This window comes from Zonotrichia leucophrys, chromosome 2, assembly GCF_028769735.1.
Source record: "Zonotrichia leucophrys gambelii isolate GWCS_2022_RI chromosome 2, RI_Zleu_2.0, whole genome shotgun sequence".
In the NCBI taxonomy this organism is placed as follows: Eukaryota; Metazoa; Chordata; class Aves; order Passeriformes; family Passerellidae; genus Zonotrichia; species Zonotrichia leucophrys.
Window position 1 is genome coordinate 121,537,033 of NC_088171.1, and position 12,453 is coordinate 121,549,485.

The 12,453-nt window shown below is 44.4% G+C and overlaps 1 protein-coding gene across 4 annotated transcripts in view; it reads right to left on the bottom strand.

The window, feature by feature from the left end:
- The window catches only part of STAU2 (staufen double-stranded RNA binding protein 2), a 172,162-nt gene that overhangs the window by 159,577 nt on the left and 132 nt on the right, over window positions 1-12,453 (bottom strand). The window contains exon 1 of one of the 4 annotated variants that reach the window (XM_064706231.1): window positions 12,053-12,154. The exons of 1 other annotated variant lie outside the window; for it this stretch is intronic. The gene's annotated coding sequence lies outside the window, so the exon portion shown is untranslated. Of the gene's footprint in view, window positions 1-11,762; window positions 11,786-12,052; window positions 12,155-12,453 lie in introns of those variants that run through there. 2 more of the 4 variants (XM_064706230.1, XM_064706229.1) reach the window with 2 other exon arrangements.

A 12,453-nucleotide genomic window follows, 5' to 3' on the forward strand; every position in this document is an offset into this window, starting at 1 on the left:
AGCAGGTGCAGTGAACAGCAGGTCACAACATCCACACTTACAGATATTATCACCCACAGAGGACTATCCTTTGCCAACTCTCATGTACAATCAATAAGAACCTTCCTGAGGAAAGGTAGGTATTTTTGAAAGAAAGGTGATTTTGAAGGTATTTTTGAAAGAAAAAATCAAGTAGGAAACAGACTAAAAATCTGCAGTCATATTTTTCAACCTCTTCTTCAAACAGCAGTCAGTTCAACCTCCCTTTTGAATTACTACACATTAAGACAACATAAAAGGACTTAAAACACAGAAAACTGAGGCAGAAACAGCTTCATCTTGCACATTTCTTTCATCATGAAACCATATCTATTCCCTAGCTTCCAATATGATGTTGATCCAATTTAGTACAAAAAGCATGCAAGTCTCCAAATCAATGACCACATTACCATTATCACAGAATCACATTATGTGGGAGTACATATTATTTATATCTGTCACTGAGCCAATCCTTCTTTAACAACTCACTTTAAAAATGTTTCATGCAAATTTGAAAAGTATAAAAAACAAACCAGACAAACAAGGCAGCTAATTATGGAATCACAGACTAAACCTAAAGATTTTCTCCATCAACAAAATGGCCAAACATGGGGACTTTTGCTGCTATTTAATTATGGTGTGTTAGCAACAGGGCAAGAACCAAAGTCTTACCCTGCAATCAAGATTGGATTTATACAACTTGAAATACATAGAATGTCCCAGAGTAAATATAATAAACAAACATATAGGACGTAGTAAATTACTTAAACCACTACAGCAAAAGTCAAGTAACTAATATGAAAAACCAGTGAACTAAAAAGCCATTTACATTCACAGTACCTGTCACACCAGCAAAGTCACCCACATTGTATGGCACAGCTGTACAGTGAGATATGGGGACTGAGATAAGGATTAAAGGCATCTATAATTCAGGTTTACAAATATAAGCAAGGTGTCTGAATTGTCACTTTGTTTACTCAATTGTCATTGAGTAAAAGGAAATACAGCATGGGAGTACCATGGTTTACCAGAGGGTACTGGGCTTGCATGGCCAAGCTTTGGCAGCAGGGGGTTACAGGGGTGGCTCCTGTGACAACCTGCCAGAAGCTTCCTCTGTCCAGCAGAGCCAACCCCTGACAGCCCCAAAGATGGACATGCTGCTGGTCAAGGCTGGGCCAATTAGAAATGGTGGTAATGCCTCCAACATACTTCAGAATAATAAAAAAAAACCCTTGCACAGTTATAATTGTGGGCAGAGAAGAGCAAGGTGGGAATGTGTGAGAGGAACAAGTGTGCAGATACCAAGGTCAGTGCAGAAGAAGGAGCAGGAGGTGCTCCAGGCACCAGAGCTAGGATCCCTCTGCAGCCCATGGTGAGACAATGGTGAAGCAGCTGTGCCCCTGCAGCCCATGGGAGACCTGTGGAGAGAGGGGCCCTGCTCCTATACTGGAGCAGCCTGGCCTTGAAGGACTGCCCCCCATGGAAGAGTCACCCATGCTGCAGCAGCTTGGGCATGGTTGCCTGTGGGATGGAGTCATGGTGGAGAGGTTTATGGAGAACTATGTCCTGTGGGCAGGGCCCCATGGTGCAGCAGGGGAAGGACTCCTCTCCCAGGAGAAAAAGCAGGTGATGAACTGACTGTAATGCCCATTCCCTGTCTCCCTGTGCTGCTGGAGGAGAGTGTAGAGCTGGGAAAGAGGGAGAGGTAGCAAGAAGGTATTTTTAAGGTTTTATTTCACTTCTCATTTCTCATTATCCTGCTTTGATCTTGTTAGAAGCAAATTCAATTAACATCTCTAATTTGAGCCTGTTTTGCCCATGATGGTATTTAGTGAGTGATCTCTCCTGGTCCTTATCTCAACTCATAAACTTTTCATTATACTTCTCTCCCCTGTCCAGCTGTGGAGGAGAGTGAGAGAGTGGCTTTGATGGCTGCCTGATATCCAGCCAGGGTGAACCCACTACAGTCTTTTAAAGACCCAATACACAATGTCAGCTGAGATGTCCTGAGACACCACATTTGGATACCTGCCTATTCCATCAGCTGCTGCTTCAGGTAATAGACATTCTCTCTGAAGACTCATGCCACATCTGAGACTGCATGTGGCAGGCAGTTCAGAGAAACCCTGACATGAAAAGACAATGAAATGGCAATAATGTGTGTGTTCAAAGAAATGTATTACACCAGTCAGTACAGCCAGCAGACCCAGGGAGTTATTCAAGGTGATCAACAAGTAGGCCTCTAATTTAGGATTAGCTAACCACACAGCTGAGTGGCAGCTGAGAAGCAGACAGGCTAACTTAGTGTCTCAATCTGCACAAGATGCCAAAATACAGGCAACTGAATCCTACCCAAAGTCTACTGCCAAACTTGTCTTCAACAAGTAAGTGATCACGGATGTTACTAAAACTAACAGACGCAATTACAGAAGTAAATAAGCCCCTTTGCAGAGACAAGTCTTTCTGTAAAGAATGATGGAAAATGCAGGGGTTAGGGCACTGACTGCAATTGTGCACATTAGCATGAGCAAAAGTATAAAAACTTGTAACAAGAAACTTAACAGAAAGTGGAGCATACTGACAGGCAGGAATGCAACTCTTCCCTTGCTTCCCTGGCAACAGCAAGGCTGACATGAAAAAGCTGGGAAAGGAGCAACTCAGGCCACAGTGCATCTTACTGTGTGCAGCAAAACTAATGACCCCAGACTGTACATGTGGCTCATTTTCTTTTCTAACAGAGAAATCAGTCTGGTCCTGTATATACTAGTCTTGCCACTCAAAGACTCAAGGAGAGACTTCATAGACAGACATCCTAACAGAGACCCTAAGTAGAGAAATTATTAATATTAATCTGAAAATTGATGGGAAAAAGGATTGCTAATTTGTATTAAAATGGTAAGGGACATAATCAGATTACCAACTTGAAGATTTCAATGCTAGAAGAAAATGAAAATATAAAGAAAGCCAATCTGTTGCATCAGAAACTGTTTGGCATCTCAAAACATTTCAACCTGTTTATAACTCAAAGCCCAAGGGGGAAAATCAGTCTGGTTTATATGAATGTTTGCTGCGTTAAGATAATCTCATCAGAAAGTCTCTCTCAATTTATTATTCCTGTCCAGAAAACAGAGAAGATGGCATAAAAGCCATGGAAATTTCCAACAGGCAGTACAAGCTAACCCAGTTCTCACAGTGCCACAAATTTTAAGCTCAGAAAAGACTCTGAACCATCCAGACAGAATATTGGTTCAGGCACAGCCATCAGTTTGACACAGCCAAGATACCCTGAATTACTACAGAGAAGAAAATGTGAAACTCCTTCATGAAACAGCAAGGTGATCATCAGAGCACTCTTTGTGGGAGGCCTTTCTCATCCAAAACTCATCATGGTTTGAGGTAGACCCCAAAACCTAGTTTACAGGTGGCTATAATGCCTTAGAGATCAGAGGCAGGACACACACCCTGCCCAACACTAGAGGTAATATCCTCTTTGTATTTGCTTACTGCACCTGAGAGCAGACACTAACCCACAAGAGCTGACTGCCCAGTACTGTAACTCTTCAGCTCTCTCCTCTACCATGACTCTAAACCACTTATGGCATCTTGAAAACTGGAAGCTTGTATTTCCCCAGACACTCTGTGATAAACAGCCATATCTATAACAGTTTTTAAAAGATGAAGGGGTCATCATACCATCTTACTCCAGATACAGGTAACTCACATTCACCTTATGCTAAACAAAAATGAGTTAGTCAGTTTTCCTGAAGAAAAATAGCTGAATAGAAGGGAAGCCTAAACTGCTAGTTTAACAATCAATCATCAGCTTAAAAGTGGAGAAGAGGATTAAGTAAATGAAAAAACATGACTCAAACTTGACACTCTGAGGCTACACACTTGTTTGCATCAAAGCTGTAATTGGTTCCTTATTTGTGATGTTGGAGCCTAATCTGAGGTGCTTCCAAGAATCTAGTTTCTGATTTAATTAGTATTTTGAAATTTCTCTCCTATATATTTCTAAAAGCTGCACTTTTTTCTCAATTTGTGCTAACAAGTAGTAGTTACATTCCTAAAATCTCCAGTAAGCTTTGACTGATTTTAAATTACAACATACTCTCACTTTAAGTAAAACATCCCTCCAACTGCTACTTTGTTCTGAATCAGGAAAAAATTACTTCTTGACTTCAATCAAGTAGAAATTGCATTTTATTAATAGAATTCAGAAAATCATCTCAGTTTTCCTTCACTACCTGTGACAAACTACTTCTCATATAATTTGAAGTAGCAAATTTGGTGAAGTAGCAGAACTATGCCTTTTTCTTTGAAATGAAGTTACAGCTTCTGCCACCAACCCTCCTCACACTGCAGTCAGCTGTCTATAATGAACAGCTACAAGCTCCTCAGAGAAAGTGGTTTCAGTGGACTAAGCAACAGGTGTTGCACTCTATTGTTAGAAGCAGATAAAATTCTGCTTTGTGTGCCTTTTTTGTTCTCCATTAGTGTATTTAAACAAAATCACTGTATTTGACAGCTGAAGTGATGAATGCCCACACTGAAGTCTTATACAGTTTCCAAGAAGTTGCAGCTCCCAGAAACAGCAGGGGTCAAATTGCCACCTTCTGTTCCTGAAACATTCCTGGAGTTCTCCCTTCCCTCAACTTTTCCATAGACAGTTTCTAATTGCTTGGCTATAAGATAATGTGGACATACAGTTCATACAGAGACTGGCTCCCTGCTCACTGGGGACAGGAGTGGGACTCTGCTCCCAGGCACAGAGTACCTGTGAGATCAGGGGTCCTGCACCAGTTTGACAGAGCTCCCTTCCTATTTCAAGTGCAGCTCTCCTCAGTCAATGAATTAAGGTGAAATAATTCCTGAGTATTGGATTGGGCCTACCAAATCTCTGACTGAAGATAAGCACAAAATCTAAGTTTTCAACTGGAGAAAATAAGGTTTAAAGATGCTGTGTCTGGGGGCAAGGTCACGATCAATGCTAAACATTATCTGAACATGAAAAACCTGCCACAAATTCTGCTGCAGCACAGAGGCTACACACAACTGGCAGGATAGAAAAATGTTATTTCTGGAGTTGAATCAGCAAGGATGATACTAAAATAACAACAAACAACAGAAAGGAAGAGTGCTGGTTAAAATATTTTTTTTTCAAATTGAGCACACTGTGAGGGCACAGAACCAGCATAACAAAACCAGGCCTTTCCCTCCAACTTATGTACTAGTGTTTAGGAACACTAAGTAGGATACATCATAAAATAGCAAATAAGAGACCTTCATCTAAAGAGCTGATGATTCAGAATAACTTGTTTTCCCAGACCAAAGGAAGTTATAAATGTAACTACTACAGGGAAAAAAATGTAAACAAACTGAATTAAAATTTGGAATTGTCTCAAGTATTTTTACCCAGATAAAGTCAGAAATAAAACAAAGGATAAGACTGGCTTAAAGTGCAAGCTGATGCACTGATAACATGAAATGATTCAAAATAATAAGAAAGAGTACCTGGAATTGAGCAAAAGCAAAAAAAGAAGATTGCATTTATTAGGAATGGGAATGCTGTAACATCATAGACTCACGACCACCTAGAGGATGGATGGGTGGATCATTCTCTGAGCTGCCCTTCAAAGGAATGTCTTTCTTACCACTTACTGTACTTTCAGGACTCCAGGGCCATTAGACTCAGCAGGGTAAAGCTAGCTTTTGTGTCTCTGGAACCACCCTAAAGTAGCTTGAACAGACTTGAAAAGAACAAACTTGCTTTTGAACTTGCAGAGAGCTAACACTTCTGTTCAATACTAAGACTCCTACTCTTTCCCCTTCAAATCAAAATCAAATTAAAAAAGAGTACTTCAGAAGGAAAACAAGTCCCCATTTTCTAGGATGTCCAAAAGAACTTGTGCTATTTAGGCTACAAACATATGCCTAATACAGTCTAACCCCTGCAAAAAGTGATGTTCCTAGTTAATGAAGGGTTGTGCTCCTAGCCCAAGGGTCAACCAAAGTCTGTCTAGGTTGCAATGACACACAGCAGAAGCTTAGGTAAAGGTGCTGACCCCAGAGGTGAGGAGCAGATCTGCAATCCAGCACAACAGCAAAGACACCACATTCAAAAACAGAGCAGGCCCTGGAAATAGAACTGCCTCAGCTAACCCTGTTCACCTGCAGGGCTCTGTCCTGTCCCATCCTGGGGATATATCAGGTATATTTGTCTGACAGTACCCATGTCTCCCATGCTCCTGTCAGCTATGAGATACCTGAGCAGAGGTAAACAGTACCAGTATTTGCAATGACAGCAAATAAAACCACTTCCTTCTGGTGTCAATGTCAAAATTCCTAGTGAGTACAGGGTTGGCTTAAAAACCTTGAAAAGATTCCAGTTACTACTGTGTCCAAGTAGAGAAACAATTTCAAATCCAGGATGGGCAAGTTGATGTTTACATTTCTTTTAAAATACTTTAAATACATTTAATAACTTAAGTTTCACCAGCGACAGTAGCTGCTTGCCCTCATATCTACTGTAACCTGTGAATGTAACAAAGTATCGAGAGGCTCAGACAGCAGCGAAATTTGAGGCAAATCTCAAGAGAAGGATAAAAGTTTTCTGGCACCTTAATGGTACCCTGTGAAGAGAAAAGGCCTCCAAAGCCACCTCCTCTGGTGAACTGCCACTGACAGAAATTTGTGGAATGGTCAGTTTCAGAAGAACCTTGTAATGTAACAGCTGAAGAATTTAATTAAATATTAAATTCTTCTCATGGGACTTGGCAAATACTTAGGGTTGCCTGGAGGTCCAGATCCAGAACATCCTCATGAACGGCAACTTCACCAAGCCAGTGGAAAATTGATCCAGTCCTGGCATCTTCAGCCAGTTTGCACTTGCTTAAGGCTCTAAGTAATAAAAACTGGCCTGTTGAAAAGGGGTGAAGAAAAGATGATGTGGGCCACTCTCCCTTCTGAAGAGGTCAAACCCCATACCTAACACAGTGGATTCAGCTAAGAGAGAATATTGAGAGCTGGCTCTGAAAAAACAGAGAGCTTTAACTGACTCCTGATCCAGGACAAGTTTCTCATTCCTTTTCACAAAGATGAGACAGCTCTAGCTGCCATGCACAAGCTGGACACACATTTAATACAAGACTAGTAAGTGTCTTGCACTGAATTCTCAGAGGGTCAGAAGGGTTTTCAAGAAAATCCCTCTGGAATCATTCATTACAATTCCCAGGCTCTAACCAGGTACAAAAGGAATGTCTCTTGGGTATATACTCTTGAGCAAAATGCCCTCTTGAATGGACATTGCCTTCACAGATGAAACACTATTCAGAGCAGGCAGATTTAAACACTATTATACACAAGCCTGAAACAAAAAGCAGAGAAAATATTTTCCACAGCCTGGAAAGAAAAAAGCAACATCGTATCCAGGACTGAAGAAGGACCCGCAGAAGGGGAAAAAAGTAAAACAAACATACAAACTGACAGTTAACATGAAATTTTAGATTGCTTCTTGATCTTGTCTAACAAAGCCAAGGCTACTACAGAGTGTTAATTCATTATTATCTTGTTTTAATCAGAACAACTGGGTATGGTTCTAAGTGATCAAACATTGCCCTCTACCAGGCCTACTTTTCCACCTTGGGAACAACATTATCTTGATTTCATCCTTTAAAATGTATCAGTTGCATGGATGTGTTATCTGGGTGACATGGAAAAAGTTCTCTAACACTTGCAGACAGTTACTTATCCAGAATCAATTCCAGTTACTGATATCAATCTGCACATTTAGTATGCTGATGTTTCCTTATATTCATTTAACACTGCTTTTTTAAACTGGGGTCATTGTAGGAGAAACTGGAAAGCACAAATACCTAACAAGTGCAAAAAATAAGCAGTAGCAATGAAAATTAGCTTACTCATCTCTTTTCTTGATCCAACAGGTGACCATTTTCATTGCAAGAAACTTTTCAAGAAAATCTGGTCTCCTACACTCAAAACCATTTCCTTTAGCCTGGAGGCAAAACAGCCTCCTCAAAGCTGGCAAGCAGTGAAACTGGAAGTGGAACCTTTGTGATCCTTTGGAAGTTTTCAGAAGATGAAACTGTAAACATACCCTTCAAGTGAGCATGTGCTACTATGGTAAAAATCTTAGTAAGTTAACTTCTCCCAGAATCTAAGGATAGGAGGTTAACCTATACTTGATATAATAATTGGCTGCTGGTTATAACCAGGTTTGGGACACCAAGAGGGATCTGAGCTCAAAGCTTGTGTTCTAATCAGTCTAAAAAGTGTCCCCTCCCATCATTTTAATGGCGACTAAATCAGAAGATTATGGGGATACAGAAGCATAGTGGAGTCACAATATTAGTAATTAAAAATGGAAAAATTTAAATTTCATTTAATTTATTTAATTAAATTAATTTAATTTCCTATTTACTAGGAAAAATTTAAATTTCATAACTTGATTTTATTTGGTTAAATAGAAACAAACTTGTAACATTCTAGTGATCTACTGTATAGATGTATAGTTGACTAAAGCAAATGCAAAGATGGAGTATGACACAGTACGACATATTTCATTAATGGGAAACACTTCAAAAACTACCAGTTTAACAAAAAAGACCCACAAAACAAAACCAAAACCACAAAACACTTGCTCTTCAGATGAAGTATGAACAATCTTTAACAGTTACAGAACATAGATGCAACTTTAGTGTTACACTACCACAGATGGCTTTTCAAAATTCATTTTCACATTAGGAGTTGTGACAAGCAATTTTTTCATTCTAAATATTTTTCCAGAACAATGCCTGAGAAGACATCTCTCAAATTCTTGCTGAACTCTTGATCCTTTAATGGAAACACACTTTGGATAATGGCAATTGTGACTCAGTGCTGACAATGAGCAGACCCTTTAAATGCAGAGCCCATGACTTTATATATATATATATATAAATTATATATGTGTGTTAACTACACTACACACAGATTCCATTTCCTCTCTTCACAGAGTTTGTCATGCACTCCCACCAATTCCATTCCTCCTCATTTACTATCCTTTCCCTCCTGAACAGAACTTCCAGCCCAGTTCCCTGATCTGCCTCCATAGGACCCCTGCCTTGTGCTCTTTATGACCCTCAACCAAATGGAACCCCCTGTCTTTCTTTCTTTTCTTCTTTTCAGAGGAGAGAGAATTCAAGAACTATTGTGATAAATACAGGCTATGTGTGATCCAAAGATTAGAAACACAAAACAGTAAGTTCTGGCAAAAGACAGACCTCTTTTATTATAGATTTTGTTGCTGGTGATAGGAAATAATTGTAAGCAGTGGAAGGAAAAGTGAAGCTCTGGTGGCTCATTAACATTAGTTATGTTGTTTCAGTTATCCTGAAAAAATGCAGTGTTAGGTCTCCCCCAGCACATCAGTGATACATGCATGAGGAAACAGATACTTTGCACCCCAATCAGAAAAAATCTCTGCCCATATCTATCATATATATGCCAAAAAAAGGGCACTCAAACCCACACACCTCCTTTATAAGACCAGCTCTCCAATGGAGTAACACCATAAGAAGATATATTGTGGGGCGAAGGACTGGACACAATTGATGGGAGTTTTTCAGTGTTTTCAAAGACTAACAAATCAATAGCCACGGATTTTGGGCAGGCCAAAACAAACTGTCTAGATAGAGCATGACAGGTGCACCTTTCCTAATGGCTAGGGACCCAATCTTGGAATAGGAGGATCTGCTTCACTATGGCTTGTTGCCTAACCTTCCCAAGGTCATTTGTCATGACACTTTACAGATAAAACACATAGTATTCGATTCACTTCCCACATTCACACCAGTATAAACCAGAGTTAGAATGACGTTTATAAAGCCATGGAGGAAAATCAAACCTTTGCCCCCAGAGAAGAGGCTGATGGTGTTAAATTCTTATTTAAACTTGGTCCAGCCATTAAAACACCTCTGACCAGGTTTTTCTGCAAGTAAAATTACAAAGTTTCTTTACAATTTACTATCTTAAATCAGAATTTAAGATTAGTCGAATTTATTATTATTTTGATGTAATTCTTGGGGAACAAGGTAGGTTGAGCTGGCAAAAAGATAAATAAAGACTTTGGCCTCCAAGCTGAGCAGCCTGAGCAGAACCCAAACTGAGTAACATGGCTGAAAAGTTGTCTGCAAAGAAAAGGAAATCCGAACTGTCCTTTCCCCTCAAAAACTACAAACAAGCAGGCAGCCTCAATCCTGTTCCTAGCTGGCAGCAATAGGAATCTTCACAAACACTAGCAGGAGTAGAAATCTCTCTCTCTGAGTTTTTTTATGTCAAAGCTAAGGTTCAGCAGCTGGAAATCAGTACTGAAAATCTTACACTGCTGCTGACTTTCTAGAAAAAAAAAGAGATTTCATTCAGAAATCTGACAGTCTGGCACTGTTTATATAAGCAGCAATGTCACAACAAAGCCTATACAAAACCTCCTTAGGGTTAGAAAATGGCTTAAATGCATTTGTATTACTTCACTGGTGTAGACTGCTAACCTGGAATTACCACATAACCCAGGAAGACCTTACTCCTGTGCAGCTCGATTCCACTGGTGAGCACAAGTGAGATACACCACTGTATGCTCCCGGACAGAAGCACAGCTCAACCACTCCAAGCTAAGGCAGAGCAAACAGCCTTCCTTGTGCCTTGCTACACTGCAGCTACTCATACACATCCCTCAGTACTGTTCAAGGCAGTATTACATGCAAGGAGAGGGGCTACAACAGCAGCACTTGATCTACTCTTTTGTACAGCATAAACTTTTTTTTAGTACCATGGTAGCTGCACAGGGAGCATTCCAAACGCGGCTTGAGAAGCTTACGTCTTGGTATTCACAGAAACAGCTTGCTGGCCGTAAGGCAACACCAGCCAGATACACTGCAGGGAGATTTTTTGCTTGGGTATCACTGACTTGTCAGGTGGGACCCTGAGCACTACAAGGCAAACAGCTTTGCTGCAGGACTCACCCTCACAGATAAGCCCAGGCAGCCCACACTTCTCCAGGAGGGCATGGCTGTGACTTTCCAGGCCTGGCTGTAATCAAGATGAACTTTTTCCCACCAGACACCTGAACACTGGGAACGTGCCACCCAGCCCATGAGAAGCCTGGACTAGGCAACTCCCCAGCAATGTGTCTCTCGGTCCCACCTCAACGACGGCCCCCAAACCCTCGTGCTGGGCGAGGGCCGGTAAACGGCTCTGCCCATCGCTGGAAGAGATGCCGACATCCATTTTGGGAGTGGGAGAGCCCAGCACCGATGGCAAAGTTTGGGGCTCTGTCCGAAGTTTGGGGGCAGCGCAGGACGTGCACAGAGAGGGCTGACTAGCACACACGTACAGACACACGGCGGCTCAGCTACGAGGTCCGCGCCGCTGACCGACCGAGCAGCGCCGGGCGCCCCTCGCCCCGCCGGCGGCGGAGCGGCCACCGTGCGCCCCCGAGGCCGCGCACCGCGACAGGCCCGGCCGGGACACAGGACGAGGAGCAAGTTCGGTCGCACAGAACTCCTTCCCGAGGACTGGGGCAGGGCAGGCCCGGCGTGGTCCCCGCCGAGCTCGGCCCCGCCGCACGGCCCGGCCGCGGCCCGGCCTTGGCGCAGCGACGGCCGTCGGCAGCCGGATCCGTGTGCGGGAGCTACGCAGGGGATCCAGAGGGGACTTCCCCGGCCCCCGGGGGTGGCAGCGCTGCCCACCTGTGCCCCTGCCCGCCTCCTGTGCCCCTCGTCGGGCGGGCGGCTGGCGGCGGACCGGTCCCCGGGTGTGGATGGCGGGGTCGGCGCCGCCGCCCCCCGCCAGAGCGGAGCGGAGCGGGCCGGCGGCGCCGTGGCGCAGGAGCGCCCGCACGGCCCCGGGGAGGCGGGGGGCGCCGGGGGCCGGCGGAGCCCTCGCCCGGGAGCCGCCGCGGCGGCGGGAGAAACGGGAAGCCAGGACGGAGACTAGGACATCGCGGCTGAAGCCGCCCCCTTCCCTCCCTCCCGGTTACCTGCTTCCCGGGGACACTTTGGAGACGCCTCCAACATCGGCAAACACTAAAGAGAACTGACCCCGCCGCCGCGGCGGCCGCCGCCGGCCCCAACCACTGCGCCCCCCCCCCCCCGCCCTCCCGCCGGCGCCGCCGCCCCGCCCCGCCGCCCCCGCGCCGGGCGTCGCCCCCCGCAGCTCCCCTCGGCCCCCCCTCGCCGCCGCCCCCGCCGCGCCCGCCGCCCCCGGGGCGCTCCCCGAGCGCTCCCGGCGCCGTGCTCCCCCCGCGCCCGCCGCGCGAATGGCCCCGTCCGCGGCCCGGCCCCGGCCCCGGCCCGGCGGCGCGCAGCGCCCCCAGCGGCGGCGCGGGGCCCTGCGCCCTCCGCCCGCCCCCAGCCCCGCCGGCCCCGGCGGGCCCCGGCA